We start from the raw sequence: 23,265 nt of genomic DNA on the forward strand, positions 1-23,265 counted from the left end.
ATTGCATTTTGTATTGACAAATACCACTACAGGTCTTGATACATAGTCTCCGGCACAGACACGCCGACAGAGTCCCTGCCTACTACTTACATCCACAGCATCCGGCAAGACACACATGCTCCCAATATGAGCAGAACAACACAAATGGCAATCATGATATTCAGTATGACTGAACCCCATCCACCAAATGGTTTGTGGAAATGGTTCGTCAGTGGGTTTGGGCCTGGTTCCGCCATGGATGACACCTGCTGTATTACCTCTAGGTGGGCGTTGATTTTGGTCATTTTGGCACAGCGATCTTCTTTAATAAGCGCGCACGTACCAATTCTCGCCGGCAGGGTGCAGTCGTGGCTATTACATTTTGTGACACAACAGTTCTCATTGCATCCAGTTCATCAGTCACAAGTTCAAGAGCGGAAAGTCACATTCATCATTCCTCCGACAGGTTTTGACAACTTCCTCTGTTCCCTGATTGATTTCACTACTCCACAAGCTGGGAGTGTTCCAGCCCAGGTTATGACGCTGTCACTCAAGTCCATATGAATCGATATTCCTTTATCTCTTGCAGAAAACTGGAATGTCAGGACAGCTTCCATTTCACCCACTGGATTAGTAGGTTTCTCGACTGTGTTCCCAGTTCTTCGAGCTATGTGTGTTATAGTTCGTTTGTACCCAGAGGCAATTGTGCAGTATGTCATGTGACTGGAGCCAGATAACCCAAATAACAACTGCCGGACCAATTCTCAGGTAACCATTGATATGCTTTTTTCCCACAAACAACATAACAATATTCTACTTTACTACTGATGCGGGTTACCTCTGCATGTAACATCTTCCTGTCTATGACAGAGGACTGTTTATACAAATCAGGATGTTTCTGCACATCCTTCCACGTTGTTCTCATGAAGCTTCAATACAGATAATGAATGGTGCTACAAGTAGTACTGTGATCTTTGGCTGTTATATGACATTTGTAAGACACAGTTATGTTACAAATACTCCCACCAACTTGAACTGTATCCTGTTTATAACAACATACAATTACTTTTTGTGTAACAGGTAAGTACAGTGCCACTTTGTCCTGTGATCTCACAGAACCTGTATCAAAGTGTAAATATTCACAAGTCTCAATCTATCCCCAAGGGGACACCATACATTGGAAGTCCTCCATATGATGTAGGTATGGCAGTACAAACACAGCAATTTAAAATGTTCATAGTGTGTACATGCACACGCGTCATGCCTAGGTATTTGTTGAAGTGTGGAAGACACTCTGTGGCCAGTTCATCACGTATCACTATTTGTATCCGTGTAGTTATATGCAGGTAAGGTCCCAGCAAATGTAAAGTAAACACAAACATGGTTAATAGGTGTATAATTATTATGACAGTAAACCAAATGTCTTTGGGGTTGCTTTGTATTGTTATACAGTCTGGCCAGGGTGATTCAGGCTCTATGGTATATCAGCTACAAGATGTAGATCAGACTTGATATCCTTTACCGGTTTGACAACTGTGAGGTGAACCCAGGACGACCTCTCAGCATACTTTACTGCAGTAGGCATTGCCAACAGTACCTGGTACAGACCTTCACACTTTCCACTTGCCAATTATCTTGTTTGGATAACAGTGACATACACACAGGATACTGGTGTCAGCTATGCATCCGGCTTCACTTGCTCTTTATCTGTAAAAGACTTTAACTGCAAAACAGTGTTATTGGTTAACAGTCCTCTCATGTCACCTGCTAATGAGCCATCGACCTCCGGCTCTGCAGGCATGACAGCTTTCCACTCTGGCACATGATATGCCATTCCACATACTACTGAAGTGGGTGCAACACTTTACATTTGGAACTGTTGTCATGCTCAGCAATGCTAGAGGTAGACAGCAAATGTAACTCGTCTGGGTGTCACCCACCAACCTCCTCTACTTATTTCTCGGGATCCCATTGTATCGCGCCAGCAGTCATGCTGACTGTGGGTTGTACATGCAATTTACATTCATGGAAATACAAAATAATACCCCAGGTTGCGTGATTGTCTGGTTCACTAAATGTGTTCTATTGTCACTGTAGCTTCTTTACAGTATGCCAGATCTCGGGATACTTAATTTACTGGCACCTTTGCCACTGCTGCTGCATCCGGATTCATGGTTGGGAATGCTTCTACCCATTTTGATTATATATATGTGTAATCACTAAACAGTATTTCTTCCCTTCACATTTATTCAGATGTATGAACTACATACAAATAGTATGGAACGGTTATGGTGGTGTAGGTAAACACACTCCCTTCGGTTTAAATGCTCCCTGTGCATGATATCTACTGCAAATGTGACACGCTGCTCATGATGTTTGTATGTGGTTCCTAATTCCGTATGTTAGGGGTATTCTGTTAACCAAATGTACCATCCCCCCTGTTGAGACATGTCTCTACGCATGGCTCCACAAAGCCGCATATCTGACTACATTAGACGTTAATATTGGCTTTCTCACTGTGGATATGTGCAGTCCGTCTTCAAGGATTGCTCCTCGCCATACCCACGTCGGCTTTTCTGCTTTCATAGTTGATGTTTGCATTGTTTGTAACATTTCTACATGTAAAATGTCTGAGGATTGTCATTCCTCATTCAAACAAACACTTTCCAACTGTGAGGCTGCTTGTTTTGCAGCTGCATGAGCTCATGCCTTACCTTTCCTACTGTTATCCTGTTGCTTTCTATGACCTGCACATTTACAATTAGCTACTTTAGTGGGTAACTGAATGGAATGTAATGCATTCAAGATCAATTGCGCATGATTAATCGGTTTACCGGTGGATGTTATCATTCCCCTATTCTTCCACTGCTGCTCATAAACATGCACTGTACAGACAACATACTGACTATCGGGACATATGTCCACACATCAGTTTTTCGCCACAGTACAAGCACGTGTTAAAGCTATCTATTCTGCTGCTTGAGCAGACACGTTATGCTGCAGGGGTTGGGCGTCTACAATCTCATTATCAATAACTACTGCATAACCTGCTTGATTCGTTCCTGTAGGACTCTGTCTACATGATCCGTACACATTAACTGTCACCTCTGCATCATCTAAGGGTATATCGGTGATATATCATGTCTGTGTGTAGTTATTTCATCCATTTCGTATAGGCAACTGTGTGGTGTGCCATACACAGGTGTCGGACGTGACGTTGATAGGTTTAATGTTGTACAACGTTCAATCACCATATGAGGTTGACTCAGTGGTATGGTCAAACAAGACAAATGTCTAGCACGGGTCAGGAATGCTATCTTCTCTTGCAGCAGAATGATCGCAACTGCAGGAGACATTCTCACAGTGAGAGGGTGGTATAATAACATTAAGGCCGGGCCTGTACTGCCATGGGTGCTACAACAACTGCTCAGTACACAATGTGGCACTGCCTATGCCACAGTGTCCAACTGCAATTAGTAGTAACCTACGTACCGTTGTTTAGTTCCATGCTGTTGCATCAAGACTGCCTTCATATATCTCCGCTTACAATCTACAGTCTGACAACATGTGTTATGATTATTCGAGACCTAATACAGATGTTGAAGCTATCAATCGTTTTAGTCTGCAGAAAGTTGTTTCTGCTACTGTAATCCAGTGTAGTATGTGTTGTGCTGCCATAGGTGTATTAAAGATTAAGGCAGGCAATACAGCGGATTCAAAAGCATTGTTTGGTAACCAGCTTTGACAAATGTTAGTCGGCCCAGAAAGGACTTCATTCCCTTCTTGGTAGTTGGCTTGGGTGCTTGTGAAATTGCTACCTTCCTATCGTCATGTAATGTTCTACCCTACTTGGATACCACATATCCCAGGTACTTGACCTGTATTCTCTGTAGTTGCAATTTATGCTTGCTTACTTTATGTTCCTGTTCTGCTGAATATCTCAATAATGCTATTGTATCTTCCATACATTGCTGCTGGGTAGGCGCCGCAAGCAGAATATCATCCACATAAAGTAGAACTTGACTGGCGCCGGTGTAGTAAACACCGAATGTAGCTAGCCATCTCCTGTGGGAATATCGTTGTACTTTCACAGTATCCCCAAGCGATAGCCGGGTATGGCTGTATCTGTTACCCTGAATGTAAATGCAAAGCAATACGGACTATCTGCATGTATAGGTATTGCAAAGGAAGCATAGCTTATATGTACCACGGTAAGATACTTCTGTGGCGTGTTCATAGCATTCAATATTGTGTGTGGGTCTGGCACCATCGGTACCCTAGGTATTATTACATGATTTACAGCTTGTAAATCCTGTACCATCCGCCATTGCGCCTTTGTTTTCCGATCAGAAGATACAGGGTATTGCATGGTGAATAGCGATTACTTTGTAGATGGGGAATTCTCTGTGACTTTACAGATATCATCTGGTGTCCACGGTCTATACACTACGGGGTTGGGTCCTGGCCTTCCTGTCCTGCATGAGGGTTCGTACTTCAATTAATTGACAGATATCCTCACTCTGTTCTAGTGACTGTCTTCTTACTCGAGTGTCCCTAGGTATGTTACGAGTTCGGGATGTGGTTTCAATAGCTTCTCTTACATTTGGTCGTTGTGATACCTCTGTTGCCACAGGATAACGTGGGGGACTAGCCTGCCCTCCCGCTCATATCCTGGATGTGGTATCGGAGGTGGTAGAGGGGGCTGTCGCTACTACTGTATTATTATCTTCTTTGTGTAATGTATGATGCTTTCGCGATTTGTAGTGTTCTGTTCCCTTCGGTTCACTACCTCAATCCACCTATGTGCTTGACGGATACCCAATTGTCGCTGTTTTGTCACCTGCACACCTTAGGGCTGCCACCTTTTCAAATGCACAATGTGGGACATTAGTGTTCGGAACGTGTAATTTGCCTGGAAAAAGCATACCCACGGCCAGTACATAGGACAGGATTTCACTTTTTGCCAGGAGAGCTACCAATTCTTGTAGCATTTCAGTTGCTTATTCTGTTTATTATGATATTTTGTTGTTCCAGATACAAAATTAGTGTTTTATGCTACCATTTGAAAAGATATCTGGGAAATCTTTGTCCTGAGATATCAAGACATTTGCCATTTGTTCGGTTTGTTTGCAGGACACAACTGGCCAAAGAGGGACTGTCCCTCACAGGGTGGGACAGGTGGTTACCCTAGAACATGTGCATCACATTTTCAGAGATTACAATGTTTCAGTAACGATATTTTGTCTAATATACCATCAATGTCATATTTATTACCCCAATTTGCTGAATATTCCGCATTATGTGCTCTCTGCGATTGCATATACTTCACGTCTCCCGTCAAACGCGGATCACATGATCTGTTTGTTCACTAATCTCCCATATCCTCTACACGACTGTTACGTATCCTTCTCTCATACCACGTGGTATCTCCTTCCCTGTATCCACTGTAGTGTCTACAATGACTATTTACTCTGCTCTGTGTTCCCCTGACCTATGTTCAGATTTAACACTATTTGGATTGGTCTTCGACCCGCTACCACGACTGTTAACAGAAACACAATGTAGTCTGGTCCCTGATCTACAATAGACACAAAGAGGCAAAAACTCCTTACCTGGGCCTCCTGTTTAAGACTGCACGTTTTCTTCTTGGGATCCAGTTTTCTGCTTTTCAGCCACAGATCAGACGGTAGACAGCCTCTTTACACACAACAATTCAGTCGGAGGTCTTTTCATTCAAGAAGAACCATTTAGGCAAATTCTCCTGCGCAGATGTCTAACCACCCATGCACTCTGACCTGTAGCTTACCAAGGGAATTCCGGATAAGAAGGATCACAATGTCAAATAGGTTTTTAAAACCAGACTGTAGTTATCAGTAGGCTTTTCTAAGTGACAGTCAATAACACAGGAGGCTCAGGTTCACAACGCTTTTAGTAGTATACACAGGCAGGCAAAATAATATACAGTCCAAGTATGAGAGAGTTTTGTCTGACTCTATACAGTATGCAATTTCTTTATATAGTGTTTACAATCAGCTTTTGCCCACCTTACTGACGTGGTCGGTCACAGGGCATTTCCATCACTATGGTCCACAATAGTCTATACATAATGCGGGTGCTGAGGTCGTGCTTTTAAAATGTTTTCCCATGAGAATAACACAGCCTTGCAAGGCACCTGGTCAATTACAGTGTCCTTCTGTGATTGTAGCTGTTTCAAGGACCCTGGACTGTTCCAATACAGTAGTCAGTTCATTTCTTAATACGTTGCTTTGTCTCTCTGGTAAGGAGTTGTACTCTTATCTTCGATAGAGCTCACAAGGCCATCCTCCTCAGGGGAAGGGGTGATGTTATGCATGTACATACATTTTTATTTTTCTGTCACCCAGCAGATAATTAATGCTGAGAGACATAAGCCTGCTGTACTGGTTACTGCCAGGGTCAGAAGTCCATCACACTACAGCTTAGCTTCACCAATTACATGCATGATCAGTTCTACTGCCATATTGTACGGTACAATTCAATGCATTATATAGTATTTCGAGTCTAAACTTGCACTTCATATGTGTTTCTATATATATTTCTCGGACAACATCCATCCGGCCATATGCATGTTGTTCCGTCCTTTACCTTGACTGTGTGTATTTGGCCGTCCGGCAACGCTACTCTCCACATGTCATGTCCCACCTTCCCCTTCTTTGCCTTTAGCACCCTGTTAGGACGTCCTGTTTGGTAGGCACGTGTTCCACTATATGTGTTCGACTTCTCTGCATAGCTATTCATTGATGCGGTGGTTCAACAACCCGACTTGTCCACATGTGTACAGTTATGTGCACCGTGGTCGTATGCAAACCTATATGGTGTGGACGGTACATACCACATGCGGGATGTTCACATTCTGCGGACACATTCACATGCAGCCATTTCCATATCTGTACCTGAGGTGGGTTGGTGACATGTGGGTAATGATTTGCCCAGCTGGCACTGCCTAACACAAACATCTTACCACATTTCAGGTATGCACATTGTGTGTAGGTGTATAGCTGCACACGGATGCTAGCAGGTTTGGGTGCACAGGTGTACATGGGTGGGACTTACATGCTACAATGAGGCTATTGTGTATTACATCTGAATGCATGGGTTCTGCTTCTGGATATTACACTTCAACATACGCCATCCAGTGTATGCGACAAAGACGTTGCTGGGTGTGGGATATGCTGCTATGCACATATTTGCCTGTGTTTAAGGTATCTTGGTTCCTTCCTGTTGTTATGTCAACACAGCTACCCGGTTATATACTGTCACTACTGCTTGTGAACATTATGGTTGGCACCTTTTCCAATGACCATAGTGGGACATGTTTTGTGGGAACATCGGATTTTGCAGGACAACACATACCCACAGTAAGTGGAGTTGACAGGACTTTACTTGTTTGCCATAATATACGCTTATTCTGTTAGCATTTGGGTTCCTTATTCAGTTTCTTATGCCATGTATGTGTTTCATATACAAATTTATATGTTTTATGCTACTATTACATGTATATTGCGGGAATATTTTTGGCAGGGAATCTCAGGTCATTTTCCATCTTTTCGATTTTTGCAGGAACACAACTGTCCAATGAGGGACTGTCCACGGCACATTGGGACAGCTGGTAACCCTGGTGACCATGCCCATGTCGCTACTGGGGTTGCCACGCTTCCAGTTGCCAAGGTGGGATATTTCCGGGACTCACATCTGAGTTTACAGGCCGACACATACACACGGTCACTATATAGCATAGAACTTCACTTGTTTGCCTGAATAAAAGCTTATTGTTGTGGCAGTTTGGTTGCTTATTCTGTTTCTTGTGTCATTTAGGTATTTCAGTTACAGAAATAACCAATTCATGCTACCATTACATTAAATATGGGATATCATTATGTCCTACAATCTTAGCACATTTGCCATTTTTAATATTTTTTTCGGGACACAACTTATAGAGGGACTGCCCTCGCGAAAGTGGGACAGGTGGTGACCTTAGTCGCTACTCCTATGTCGGTGTGGTGCGCTGACATGCTGCTGTACACCTTCTCTGAGTATAACCAGTGACGGTGCATTGCGGGACAAACGCGTCTCATGCGTATCCTTTGCTCCTTGCACGGGTACACTTAAGCCTTCGTGGGATGTATTTGCTTCTCCGATTAGTTGGGACGGGTACTATGTTGCATACTCTACGTGAGTTTCATTCTGCACGGGCCCTGGCTGCTGCCATTACTATTATGGGCGGACCGTGGCAGTCAGCACATTAGGTTGCTCACCGCATGCCGGCTTAGCCACCCCGACGCATCCTACTTGGGCTCGCCACGACACTACGCGACGCGGTTCGTGGTTGCGGTGCACTCTCATTAATATGCATATGGCGCTACTACGCCGGCTATTCACTGCACCGCCGGCGCAGCCCTTACGCCGGCCTTGCGCCGAGCTTCATGAATCCCGGGGATTGTATTTTCATTGTGCAAGTTGTATTAAGCAAAAAACACTGAAGGCAAATTTCACAAGTTCAGTGCATACAGGGGAGGAAAACTAAGCAAAATAAAACTAGAACTATATTTTTATCAGGAAGCACAAATTCTTACAATGGATTCAGGTTTCCGCATCCACCAGAATAATCAAACAGTCCTTGGTAAATCCAAGAATGTCTTCACTTAGGCCTATTCTTTCCATTAATCCTCCATCTTTTGCCATATATTAAATCCACCTGATGGCAATAACCAAGAATCCTGATTCTTGGCAAAGTTGTCCCTCTTAACAGGGTTTGTGTTAACAAACATTTTCTGAATGATTCAAGAATTCATCTGAAGGATGCAAAATTCAAATGTATGTCATTACTCTGCTCTGTGTTCCCCTGACCTATGTTCAGATTTAACACTATTTGGATTGGTCTTCGACCCGCTACCACGACTGTTAACAGAAACACAATGTAGTCTGGTCCCTGATCTACAATAGACACAAAGAGGCAAAAACTCCTTACCTGGGCCTCCTGTTTAAGACTGCACGTTTTCTTCTTGGGATCCAGTTTTCTGCTTTTCAGCCACAGATCAGACGGTAGACAGCCTCTTTACACACAACAATTCAGTCGGAGGTCTTTTCATTCAAGAAGAACCATTTAGGCAAATTCTCCTGCGCAGATGTCTAACCACCCATGCACTCTGACCTGTAGCTTACCAAGGGAATTCCGGATAAGAAGGATCACAATGTCAAATAGGTTTTTAAAACCAGACTGTAGTTATCAGTAGGCTTTTCTAAGTGACAGTCAATAACACAGGAGGCTCAGGTTCACAACGTTTTAGTAGTATACACAGGCAGGCAAAATAATATACAGTCCAAGTATGAGAGTTTTGTCTGACTCTATACAGTATGCAATTTCTTTATATAGTGTTTACAATCAGCTTTTGCCCACCTTACTGACGTGGTCGGTCACAGGGCATTTCCATCACTATGGTCCGCAATAGTCTATACATACGTGGGTGCTGAGGTCGTGCTTTTAAAATGTTTTCCCATGAGAATAACACAGCCTTGCAAGGCACCTGGTCAATTACAGTGTCCTTCTGTGATTGTAGCTGTTTCAAGGACCCTGGACTGTTCCAATACAGTAGTCAGTTCATTTCTTAATACGTTGCTTTGTCTCTCTGGTAAGGAGTTGTACTCTTATCTTCGATAGAGCTCACAAGGCCATCCTCCTCAGGGTAAGGGGTGATGTTATGCATGTACATACATTTTATTTTCTGTCACCCAGCAGATAATTAATGCTGAGAGACATAAGCCTGCTGTACTGGTTACTGCCAGGGTCAGAAGTCCATCACACTACAGCTTAGCTTCACCAATTACATGCATGATCAGTTCTACTGCCATATTATGCGGTACAATTCAATGCATTATATAGTATTTCGAGTCTAAACTTGCACTTCATATGTGTTTCTATATATATTTCTCGGACAACATCCATCCGGCCATATGCATGTTGTTCCGTCCTTTACCTTGACTGTGTGTATTTGGCCGTCCGGCAACGCTACTCTCCACATGTCATGTCCCACCTTCCCCTTCTTTGCCTTTAGCACCCTGTTAGGACGTCCTGTTTGGTAGGCACGTGTTCCACTATATGTGTTCGACTTCTCTGCATAGCTAATCATTGATGCGGTGGTTCAACAACCTGACTTGTCCACATGTGTACAGTTATGTGCACCGTGTCGTATGCAAACCTATATGGTGTGGACGGGTACATACCACATGCGGGATGTTCACATTCTGCGGACACATTCACATGCAGCCATTTCCATATCTGTACCTGAGGTGGGTTGGTGACATGTGGGGTACGTATTTGCCCGCGTGGCACTGCCTAACACAAACATCTTACCACATTTCAGGTATGCACATTGTGTGTAGGTGTATAGCTGCACACGGATGCTAGCAGGTTTGGGTGCACAGGTGTACATGGGTGGGACTTACATGCTACAATGAGGCTATTGTGTATTACATCTGAATGCATGGGTTCTGCTTCTGGATATTACACTTCAACATACGCCATCCAGTGTATGCGACAAAGACGTTGCTGGGTGTGGGATATGCTGCTATGCACATATTTGCCTGTGTTTAAGGTATCTTGGTTCCTTCCTGTTGTTATGTCAACACAGCTACCCGGTTATATACTGTCACTACTGCTTGTGACCATTATGGTTGGCACCTTTTCCAATGACCATAGTGGGACATGTTTTGTGGGAACATCGGATTTTGCAGGACAACACATACCCACAGTAAGTGGAGTTGACAGGACTTTACTTGTTTGCCATAATATACGCTTATTCTGTTAGCATTTGGGTTCCTTATTCAGTTTCTTATGCCATGTATGTGTTTCATATACAAATTTATATGTTTTATGCTACTATTACATGTATATTGCGGGAATATTTTTGGCAGGGAATCTCAGGTCATTTTCCATCTTTTCGATTTTTGCAGGAACACAACTGTCCAATGAGGGACTGTCCACGGCACATTGGGACAGCTGGTAACCCTGGTGACCATGCCCATGTCGCTACTGGGGTTGCCACGTTTTCCAGTTGCCAAGGTGGGATATTTCCGGGACTCACATCTGAGTTTACAGGCCGACACATACACACGGTCACTATATAGCATAGAACTTCACTTGTTTGCCTGAATAAAAGCTTATTGTTGTGGCAGTTTGGTTGCTTATTCTGTTTCTTGTGTCATTTAGGTATTTCAGTTACAGAAATAACCAATTCATGCTACCATTACATTAAATATGGGATATCATTATGTCCTACAATCTTAGCACATTTGCCATTTTTAATATTTTTTTCGGGACACAACTGGCCATAGAGGGACTGCCCCTCGCAAAGTGGGACAGGTGGTGACCTTAGTCGCTACTCCTATGTCGGTGTGGTGCGCTGACATGCTGCTGTACACCTTCTCTGAGTATAACCAGTGACGGTGCATTGCGGGACAAACGCGGTCTCATGCGTATCCTTTGCTCCTTGGACGGGTACACTTAAGCCTTCGTGGGTTGTATTTGCTTCTCCGTTTAGTTGGGACGGGTACTATGTTGCATACTCTACGTGAGTTTCATTCTGCACGGGCCCTGGCTGCTGCCATTACTATTATGGGCGGACCGTGGCAGTCAGCACATTAGGTTGCTCACCGCATGCCGGCTTAGCCACGCCTCCGGACGCATCCTACTTGGGCTCGCTCACGTACACTACGCACGTGTCTGTGGTTGCGGTGCACTCTCATTAATATGCATATGGCGCTACTACGCCGGCTATTCACTGCACCGCCGGCGCAGCCCTTACGCCGGCCTTGCGCCGAGCTTCATGAATCCCGGGGATTGTATTTTCATTGTGCAAGTTGTATTAAGCAAAAAACACTGAAGGCAAATTTCACAAGTTCAGTGCATACAGGGGAGGAAAACTAAGCAAAATAAAACTAGAACTATATTTTTATCAGGAAGCACAAATTCTTACAATGGATTCAGGTTTCCGCATCCACCAGAATAATCAAACAGTCCTTGGTAAATCCAAGAATGTCTTCACTTAGGCCTATTCTTTCCATTAATCCTCCATCTTTTGCCATATATTAAATCCACCTGATGGCAATAACCAAGAATCCTGATTCTTGGCAAAGTTGTCCCTCTTAACAGGGTTTGTGTTAACAAACATTTTCTGAATGATTCAAGAATTCATCTGAAGGATGCAAAATTCAAATGTATGTCATTATTTGGTTACTGCAGTCCTCAGATCATCCCAGTGATTTGCCAGAAAACCACAAATTTTATGAGGAACAGACCAAAAGTATAAGGCAAAAATCTGGACAGTTGAGAGGTGTGTCTAGAAAAAGTAGCTAATTGTGTTTGATACCTGAATAAGCTAAGTAGACTTTGCTTTTCCTAGTGTCTTAGAGCAGAAGGAAGGCTGGGTATTGATCAAAACTGATCAGGTTAGGCAGAGTTTGATACACTATGTAGTGGAATGACTTTAGCTGATTATAAATGGTCTGCTTCTAGCATCTCTCTGGACAATGACAAAATAAACCAAAATAAGGTAAAAAAAGGCAGATTCATCATCTGATGCAAGCAATGTTAGGTACAGCAGCTGCTGTGAATAAAAACTTGCTGAGTCTTGTGGGTCTTCTGTTACTTGGAGATTCTTAGGACATGTGAGTTTAAAGTCATAGAGACTAATGGCTGTGGAAAGTAATTTCAAAGCCTGGAGAAAAGTCTGTGTCCTCAAGAAAGCCAATAGATGTAAAAGGGATGTTAGGTCCATATTAAGCACAGTTTCTGTTTAAGTACCCCTGAATTAATGCTGCTTTTCCTTACAAAAATACTGGGTTTCTTTTTTTCTTTTTTTCCTTTGGTGTAAACATACACTTTTTATATTATGTTTTATTTAAATATGTTAATTTACTACAAGACATTTATATTATGTATTACTTAAAGATGTTAAGTTACTACAACAAATGTGACTTAAACCATGTGATAGTTTTGATGTGGAATTTCTATACTATACAATATGGTAGAACAGAACAAACAAAAGCAGAAACTAAATGGAAGCAACTGCTGTGATGATGATGATAATAACAGGGGGCTGTACCCAGAAAAACAGTGACAACTAAATCTCATGGAAGAGGGACAACTTTGCCAAGAATCAGGACTCTTCGTTATTGCCATCTTGTGGATTTAATATATGGCAAAAGATGGAGGATTAATGGAAAGAATAGGCCTAAATGAAGACATTCTTGGATTTACCGAGGACTGTTTGATTATTCTGGTGGATGCGGAAACCTGAATCCGTTGTAAGAATTTGTGCTTCCTGATAAAAATATAGTTCTAGTTTTATTTTGCTTAGTTTTCCTCCCCTGTATGCACTGAACTTGTGAAATTTGCCTTCAGTGTTTTTTGCTTAATACAACTTGCACAATGAAAATACAATATCTAATTTAGTTTCATGTTTGGTAACATTGCAACCTTACAGCAAAGGGTTTTCTGATTCATTTCTGGGTCGAGGTGTTATGTGTGCAGTGTCTGCAGGCCCTCCCTGTGTTTTCATGGGTTTTTTCCAGGTGCTTTGGTTTCCTCCCATATTCCAAAGATATTCATCAATGTGGAACAGGTGCTGTGAACTGTCCATAGGTGTAAGTGTGTGTATGTGTGATAAGGAAGAAAGGCCTAGTAATCTGCATCCATTCCTCCCTTTACCTTGAAAACTCTGCAGGTGGCAGAGGCTGTATACATGATAACTCTAGAAGTCGACTATGACTTTTAAGAGAGTGAGCGACTTCTTCTGTTAGACAGTGTAATCCTCCATACATCACTTACATAGTTACATCCCTCTGTGAACTAGCTCATATATCTAACTATAGTTTATTGTCTGTATTTTGTAACTATAGTTCCCAAATCACTGGGCATAAATCGAAGGTTAGCCTGCTTGTTTCAGGCACTTGGCATTCTCAGGTGGTGTAGTAACTGACTTATGCTCATAGCAACAAACTGTTACTCAACACAAATATGTCTGTGAGAGGTGCAAGTACATAACTAATATGGAAGCCTCTTTCTCATAAAAAAACATGGACTGAGAGCCACACACACTTCCACCACAATATGAACAGAATCACATTAAAATGTATAATGCTGAGGCTGTAAAAATCTTTATCAAAGCCTCCTAGATCTAGGAAGACATGGTATTAGAGAAAATCTAGCACCTCATCTCCTTAGTGCACAATTATAGCAAAGCGTTTGCAAGAGTCAGATGACTTGTGAAATCTGTTGTTATAATTAAGTGGACAGATTCTCTGCTAGTTAGGCTGGACAAAGATAGGGTAATGGTGAGTTGTCTTTCATGTGCCAGGATCTCTGACATCACAAGGGTTTTAAAGACCCTTTCACCTGATAAAATATGGCTATGACATGGTGGTAGTCCATGCAGAAGTGAATAACTTTGGGTTCAAAACCATGAAGGAAATGCAAAAAGATATATTGTAACTCTTTATGTATGTGAAAAATGCTGGAGAGAACTGATCCTGACCAAAATCCTTCCTTCTCCAAGAGTAATGCTTACATACAAAGAAAATATAATTGGTTTTAACAACTGGTTCAATAGTTAATGTCCTCCTTTCTTCTCCAAGAATGGTGCCTAGGTACAAAGAAAAGATAAGTGGCTTCAACAATTGGTTAACTAGTTGGGGTCATTCCAGGGGATCCAGTATGTGTCAGCATGGGATGAGATGAGCAACAGTCCAACTTGCTTCCGCTTCACAAAAGATGACCTGCATCTCTTGTTCCAAGGCTTTGACATACTGGCTAAAGCCTTTGCTGTCCACATAATACATTTTTAGGTCTAGACCAGCTAATGGACATTCCAACACAACAAAAATATTAAGCCCAAACTGGATTGCATTAAGGTGGCTTTGCTTAATGCCCGAAGTCTCAACAGCAAATTGCCTGATCTTGTGGCTCACCCAAATTTGGAGCACTTCCATTTTTGTGTAATTACAGAACCATAGTTTAAATGTAAAGATAGCAATCCCTCACTAAGCAAGTTTGTGTCTACCATGTCATTAGGCCCACTGGCAGCTCTGGTGACATCTTCATTTTTGTTAAGGACCATAAAACTTCTCAAGGCAAGTTCCCAGAAAATCACATATGGAACCCATAGAACTCCAGATCACTCTAAACAGGACCAACAGGACAAACAGAGCCAACTATCAGCTTATAGCCTGTTACAGGACACCTTCTATGTACGCAATAATAATAATTTAAGCTTTCTAAATGTATTCAATGAACTCTCTATAAACAACAGTTCCATTTTATATATATATATATATATATATATATATATATATATATATATATATATACATATATGTTAAATATATATATATATATATATACACAGATAGACTGTTTTTTGCTTTTGGAAGATGTGAAATAAAAAATGAAGTTACATTAGACACAGGTGTTTCAGACCATAAATCTATATGGAGAGAGTTCAGAGACAAACTTATGAACGTTAAGATAGTAAAAAGTCTAAAAAGAATGAGTGAAGCAGATTGGGTAGTTGAGGATGAAAAAAGAAAGAATTGTGGGAAAATCACATAAGTATGCAACAGTTCTGTAAAATCGGTCTAAATGGTGGATGTCTTTTAAAAAGAAATATAAATATGTTATCGAAGATGGCAAGTTAAAAAGAGAAAGGAAGTGAAAAATAGTTATAGTAAGTTAAATGAAGAACTTCTTAGAAATTTAGAAAGGAATAAAAATTAATATTTTAAGAAAGAACAAGAGTTATATGCAAATAATCAAGAAAAAAAAGTCTGTTGTATAAACAAAGATATTTCCTTCAAGGTAATAAATAAAGAAATAGCTCCTTATTTAAATAAAATAGTTAAGGAAGATAGTATAATGAGAGAATTAATAGAAAAAAATGGGATAGTACAGAAAGACCAAATAGATATAATGTGTATTGTTGCAGAATACATATAAAATATTTATTTAAAGATATTATTAAAGAACAAAGGATATCATGGAAAGTAAGAACTTTCTCTGAGAAAGAAAATATAGATTTAGAAAAAAATATAAAATTAGAAGAACTGGATATAGTATTAAGATAAGTAAATATACATACAGCAGCAGATCCAGATGGCTTAGAATATCAGATGTATAAGAACATGACAGTAACTCAAAAGGTGTATTTCATAGAAGTATTAAAAGATTGATTACATGAAGGATTTAAATATAAGGAATTATGCAGTGGATTTTTTTTTTAATTTGTATGGAAAAATGTGAGGGGAAAAGATATAAGAAACGAAAGGAGGCTTGTTGTACTGAATAATACCGATTATAACATTTTTATGAAAACACTACAGAAAAGAATGGAATCAAAACTTAAAAATATTCTATTAGATTCAATATATAGAATTAAAAAAAGGATGTCAAGAATTATTAATGACTTTTAAAGAAATTGTAGATAACATACTAAATAGACAAGAAAAGGCTTTACCTTGTGGTAGGAGATTTAAACAAAGCTTTTGTCACTATTCAGCATAATATGCTATGGGATATATTCAAAGCTTATCATTTAAGTATGAAAAACAAGAAATGTGTGTGTTACAGCATACACACTGAACAAAATTAAAGTTTTGATTAGTTGATGGCTGAGTGAAGAAATAAGTATTAAAAGAGGTATAAGGAAAGAATGTCCTTTTAGTAATATCATATTTGCATTAGTTATGAATGCAATAACTAGTTATATTAATTCAGTATATGGTAATTTTAGATACAGAACAGTATTGCTATACCTATAATGTTATCATATGGAGACGACATTATTCTAGTAAATAATGATTTGAATGGAATGGAAGACGTTATAAGCAAGTTGAATTTGTGTTTAGATAAAATTTGTATGTGTTTGAACATTGAAAAAAAGGAAGGGTTTAGGGCATGAAGGTAGGCTTAAAGGTATTGAATTCAGCTCTCAAGAAATAAAGGCATTAGGTGTTACATTTGGAAAGCAAGATGTATTACTACAATGGGAAAATGTTACGAAAAAATAAAACATATGCATTCTTTTTGGGGGTCTTTTAAACTTTCTTTTAAGAAAAAGTTTATTTGCTTAATTCTGTTGTATTAGTAAATATTTCATATACAGCTAGTGTGTTTGGTATGCTGTTGTCAGTTGAAAATGATATTACTCATACTATCTTCTCCTTTATATCCTGTAAAAAGAGGTATGCTATATGCAGCAAAAGATGAAGGTGTTTTATGACTTATAAATCCAGTGGCATTTGCAGTTTTGTTATATCTATATAAAATACTTAAATGGTTAGAGGAAAATGATAATTTAATAAGTCTATTATTAGAAAACAAATATAAAATATGGGATATGATGAAAGTTGTAAAAGAGTAAAAGAGTATATGAATGAAGAAATGAAAACACATCAAGAGAAAATTGTAATGTGGAAAATAAGTATAGCAGATTTAGAACATGAAAGATAAACGTGGTATAAAAAATAATGGCAAAATATTTCTATGTATACCCATGGAAAGAAGTGGAGGAAGTGAAAGTCAAAGCTATGAAAGCAAAAAATTATAAATTTAAAAGGACAGTAGAATGTCATGCTTTTTATGGAGATTGGAGATAAGGAAATTACCACTCAAAGCACACATGCCATATAAAAAAGTAAAAGAATATGTAATTATTGTCATAACGAAGAGACTTCTGAACATGTCTTTCTGAAATGTAAAAGAATGTATACATTATGGACTAAGTTAAATGAACAAAAATAAGATGTAAATTGTGGAAAGTACAGTGGGGGTCAGATATAAATGTATTTTAAATGTAAAAAAGTGAATAAGAGGTCAGTGTAAATAGTTTGTGTATAATATTGTAAATAATGTAAATTTTATTTTATTTAATCAGTTTATCCATCATTATATGTTATTATTTAAGATTTATTAAATGAATGACCCCTACTCTTTTTGATAGGTGCCATGGAATCTTTTACATACACCTTAGCTACCACCAACTCAGGCAGCTGGGGCCTTGGTTTAACATCTCATCCTAAGGATGAATGTATATGTAATACACACACACACACACACACACACACACACACACACACACACACACACTGTATCTCTCTCTCTCTCTCTCTCTCTATATATATATATATATATATATTTATTTATTTATTTATTTATTTATTTTACATTTGTTAACCAGGAAGGTCCAACTGGACACAAGTTCTTTTCAGCTGAGGCCTGGGGAGAAAAGCTCCACATAAAAAAGCTAATACAACACAGGTACAATTAAAATATAACAAACACAGTAGAACACAGTTAAATATGCAATGTGAGACACATGGCATAATTAAACATAGTACTAGATATCATTTGTGTTTATATGTACAGTTAGTAAGATTGAATCCAATATAGTATCAGTATTAGGAACAAGTAGGTTAGTCAGGAGCCATACGTGGACATATCCAGTTTTTGGATAGGTAAGCTTTTAGTTGTTGTTGTCTTTCGGCTTTTCCCGGTTAGGGGTGACCACAGCAGAACTCCGGTTGGCTATTGATTGGCAGTAGATTTTCAGGAATGCCAAGGTGCCAGCTTGATGTTCAACCTTCAGCGAAGGCACGCCCATTTACGCATGTCTTTCGAACGCCCACCCAACCGCGGGGAGGACATGCAGACTCCACACAGAAGGCACTCCCCACACTCCAGCCGAGAATCGAACAGGAGAAGATAGGTAAGCTTTTAGTAAAAGTTTAAATTGAGGTGAGGTTGTGGTGGATTTTATACTGGGAAGTAATTATTCCAGATTTTAGATATATAGTTGGAGAAGAGGGATTCCTCAGCCTGATTATTGGCAGTGGAGACTTTTATCAGGGATTTATTATTGGATCATAATGTTCTTGTACTAGGGTATGGTTGTAGTAGATTTTGCAGGGCAGGTGTCTTTTCTTTCTGATGGAATAATTTGTGGGCCATGGTTAGTTGTGTGTTAAGTATGAGTTGAGGAAACTCAAGCCAGTTGAGCTGCCTGAGGGCTCTACAGTGATGAGACCTGGAGTTTGAGTTGGTTGCAAATCTAGCAGTTTTATTATAGCATGTTTCAAGTTTTACAAGGTCAGATTTCCTAAGGTTGGTGAGAACTGGTGATGCATACAGTAGAGTTGAGATCAAGTGTATTTGAGCTATTGTGGCTTTTGTGTTGTCTGTGAAGTAAAGTTTATTCCTATACACTATTTTTGTGGACTTTTTTATGGTTTGAGATATGTGCAACTCAAATCTCATGTTATTGTCTATTTCAGCTCCTAACAGCTTAGTATGGACAGTGGGAGAGATTCTGGTTTTGTTGACAGATTTGATAGTGAATGAAAATGGGGCTGTTGTAGTTTTGGTTGGAAGAAATAGCACACGTTTAATTTTGTTGGGGTTCAGGATGAGATGGGAGTTTGTTAGCCAGGTTTCGATTACAAGAAAGGAGTTTTGGGTGAGCACTTGTAATTCTTGGATAGTAGGGGCAGCAAAAATTACTGTGGAGTTGTCAGTGTACTGAATTAGGGATGCTTGTGGGACTGAGATGTGGAGGTTATTGGTGAATAATGAGAAAAGGAGGGGGCCTAGTATGGAGCCCTGGGGGACACCTATGGTGATAGGTAGAAGGGGTGATAGATCTCCTTGCCATTGTACTGCTTGCTCGTGTCCAGTCAAATAGTCTTGAAACCAGTCAAGTGCAAATTGAGAAAAGTTTAGTGAAGAAAAGATAGTTAGGAGTTTGCTGTGGGAGACCATATTGAAGGCTTTTGATAGGTCTAAGAAAATACAGGCTACATATTTGTGATTGCTTCTGTGTTGGTTTATTGTGCTGGTAAAAGATAACAGGGCAGTGATTGTACTGTGGTATGGACAGAAAGCATGTTGTGACTGAGTTAATATGTTATTTGTTTGCAGGTAGTGCATAAGCTGTGTATGGACAATTCTTTGTAATATTTTGGACAGTGGGGATAAGATAGAAATAGATTGGTGGTTGGCTAGGTCAGTACAATTGCCTCCTTTATGAAGTGAAATTATGTGGGAAATCTTCCATAAGGCTGGGATTTGGTGTTCAATTATGGATCTGTTTATAAGTATTGAAACTGGGTATACCATTGCTTCGGCTGCTATTTTTACATATTGGGGTGGTAAACTGTCTGCTGCTAGAGTAGTGGGCTTCACTTTACTAAACATTTTTTTTATTTTAGTTGATACTGGCTGAATGGAAACGGTGCTTTCAACTTTATTGGGGCATGGACTGACTGGGATTGGGGAGGGTGGTTGGTTTCTAGATAGGGCTGCTATGGATTTGATAAAGTATTTACTGAATTGGGTAGCTATGTTATCTGTATTATGTGAGGTAGTGGGTTGTGGAGTAGTTGTTTTACCTGGTTGGAGTACATTTTTTATTGCTGACCAGAATTTTTGAGGGTTCTTTTGGTATTTAGTTTGGATATTTATTTTATCTTGCCTGATTTGTTTCTTAGCTTTGTTTCTGAGCTCTTGGTATTTTTGTTTGTTGGTATTGGATTTAGTTTTGTACCATTGATTGCATGCGTTATCTCTTGCAACTAATAGAGACCTTCTTTCTTTTTTTAGCCATGGGGCGTAATTAGATTTTACATGTATGGTTCTGGTAGGAGCGTGAATGTTGAGAATAGAGAGGAAGGTTTTATTGAAATGATGGATAGCATCTTCCAGGGAAAGATGTTTCAGTGGCAGCTAATTGGAGTGGACTAGGGAGCTGATGAAGTTTTTGGTGTTAAATTGTTTTGTGCTTCTTATTTGTTTGTAAGTTATTTGTTTCTTTGAGTTGGTTCGTTGTCTGATTATGTAGGTTGGGAGATGATCACTTAGGCAGTCCGGGAGACAGCCAGAGTGGATGATGTGTAGTGGTTGGTTAGTTAATATCCAGTCTAGTACGGATTGTTTATTGGATGTTTTACTGATCCTAGTAGGGGTTTGTATTAGCTGGGTAAAGCTATACAGATTAATGTGGTTAGTGGGATTTTGAGAACTACATGCTGTCCAGTCTAGATTAAAATCTCCTAGGATAATCATTTCTTGAGGTAGGGATTTGTCAGACCAGCTTAGTATGTTTTCCAGTGTAAGGGTATTGTTGCCGAGAGGGATGTAGGTTCCAGTTAGGTTAATATGTTTATTTGAGTTCAGGGTAAGTTTGGCAAGTAATACTTCAGCTTTATCAAAATATGGGATGGTTTGTTTGGAGGCTTCTAGTGTTATATGATTTTGATACAGAAAGGCAACACCGCTGCCCTTTTTCCCTGATCTGTCGAGCCGTAGGATATTGTACCCTGGAAGGAGAAACTCATTATTGGAAGTGACAGGTTTAAGCCAAGTTTCGGTGAGTAGGACTATGTCTGGAGAGTAAAGTGCTAGACTGGCATGTAGGTCCTATATTTTGTTACTGATGCTTCTAATATTAAGGTTTAGACTTAGAAGGTCGGATTTACCCTAGCGGGGATTGTCAAGCATTGCATCTGTTTGAAATATGCAGTAGTAAAACAGTGAGGATTTGTATGTGGGCCAGGATTTGGATGAATGTCACAACTGAGAGCTAAGCTGGAGATGATAGAAACCAGAGTTTTTAAGAACTTACATAGGTGCCTATCATATTTTAGAGAAGGAGTTGGAGTGGTGGCATGAGGAAGTGGTGAATAGTGAGTAAAATGATGGATACATATATTGAAGATGGCTGGTGATATATGATGTTAGCAGATGTCTGAATCAAATCACTGTGAGTGGAGGTAACATGGGGTGAGGCTGGTTGTTGTACGGTAGTATGATAGCTGGAGTTGTGGGCTGCTACAATTAACAAAGTAAAAATACCTAGATGTGTCAGTATTCTTTTGATGGTTGGGAACTTAGAATTAGAGAGCTTCATTGTAGGGACTGGCCATACTGCAAGGTGGAAATACTGAGAGTTAGCCTCTAAGGCTTCATGGCCCCATTTCATGCCTGCTGCTAGGAACCAAGTCAGTGAAAGAATCTCCCACCAGATGGAACTCACCATGCCAAAAAAGTACAAAATCATGGTGCAACCTTCTTTTTAGTGCCTTGGGTTACAGTCTTGTACCCATCTTCTGTGACCCTGTCAATGCAGATCACCCTGTCCTCTAGTAGGTAGCCAACTCCATAAGTAAGTGCCTCCATTAAATAGCAACCTGAAAGAAAGATTATGGGTCTCTCTGGATAACAGAAATGCTTTATATCCACCAGGTAAGTCAAGACTGTGAAGAGGGTGGATAATATACACAGTGTAGACCAGATGCCTACCCGTAGCCTGGCAAACCTGATCTCTTCCTCTCTGAAGTACATGAGTCCGTTGGGCTTAGTAGGCTCACAAGACGCACCGCACCCTCTCTCCCCCATAAAGTGATAGCTTAGATAAGAAGGCATTTCTAGCTGGCATAGGCACACAAACCTGGGACAAGGGTGGCCCGGAGTGGGAAATGCTAAGTTTCCACCGCTGTATGGTGTAGGATAGGCAGGACTATGGCTGTCTCTGGTTCCTTCCAACATGTTCTGGCCCAAGCAGATCTCCCCGGCACCATGCACTGAAAAATGTTTGTAGCGCAGCTGTTCAGGTCACTGGAACCCAAACTTGTTCATGAGCACCTCGTAGCCATGACGAATCCGCTTGCAGAGTGCCTGGCAAGGGGGACTGACTTGTTCAAGCACCGTACACACAGAAGCATACATGGAGCACAGGAAGAAATGTAAGTCAGGGGAACATTGCACCTTCACTAGAGGGTAAAACTGGTGCACCTCCAAGCCAGCATCCTCTTAGTTAGTTTGGCCCAACAGGTTTGGCAAAATAGTCTGCTTGTAGGCAAGGTCCATGCACAAAAGGATTGAGATAGGCAGGGAAAATCCATGCTCCAAAACAGAGATCCCCTTGTTGGCTGTTGCCAGATTAGGTAGAACAGCAAGCAAGATTAGCAGAAGCCAAGAGTTCATCCTTGCGCTGGAGATGGTTTCAGTTACTTGGTCACAGGAGCTCAGCTGCAGTTTCCAAATGCTCCAGGAGTCCGACAAGACATATTTTAGTATTTCATATATATAAATATGGGTGTAGTGAATATAGCTGAAACATCCAAACAGTTGTCAAAACATCTACCACAAAATGTCAACACTCTGTTATTACAAATGCAATGAGCAATAACCTCGCTGTATACAAA

At 40.3% G+C, this 23,265-nt stretch overlaps 1 pseudogene; it reads right to left on the reverse strand.

Annotated features, from left to right (window-relative positions):
- Window positions 1-21,701: 21,701 nt before the first annotated feature.
- Window positions 21,702-23,044, reverse strand: LOC122814532 (annotated as a pseudogene).
- Between the last annotated feature and the right edge of the window lie 221 nt (window positions 23,045-23,265).

Source organism: Protopterus annectens, chromosome 1.part1 (assembly GCF_019279795.1).
Source record: "Protopterus annectens isolate FY-2018-M chromosome 1.part1, PAN1.0, whole genome shotgun sequence".
Taxonomy (NCBI): Eukaryota; Metazoa; Chordata; order Ceratodontiformes; family Protopteridae; genus Protopterus; species Protopterus annectens.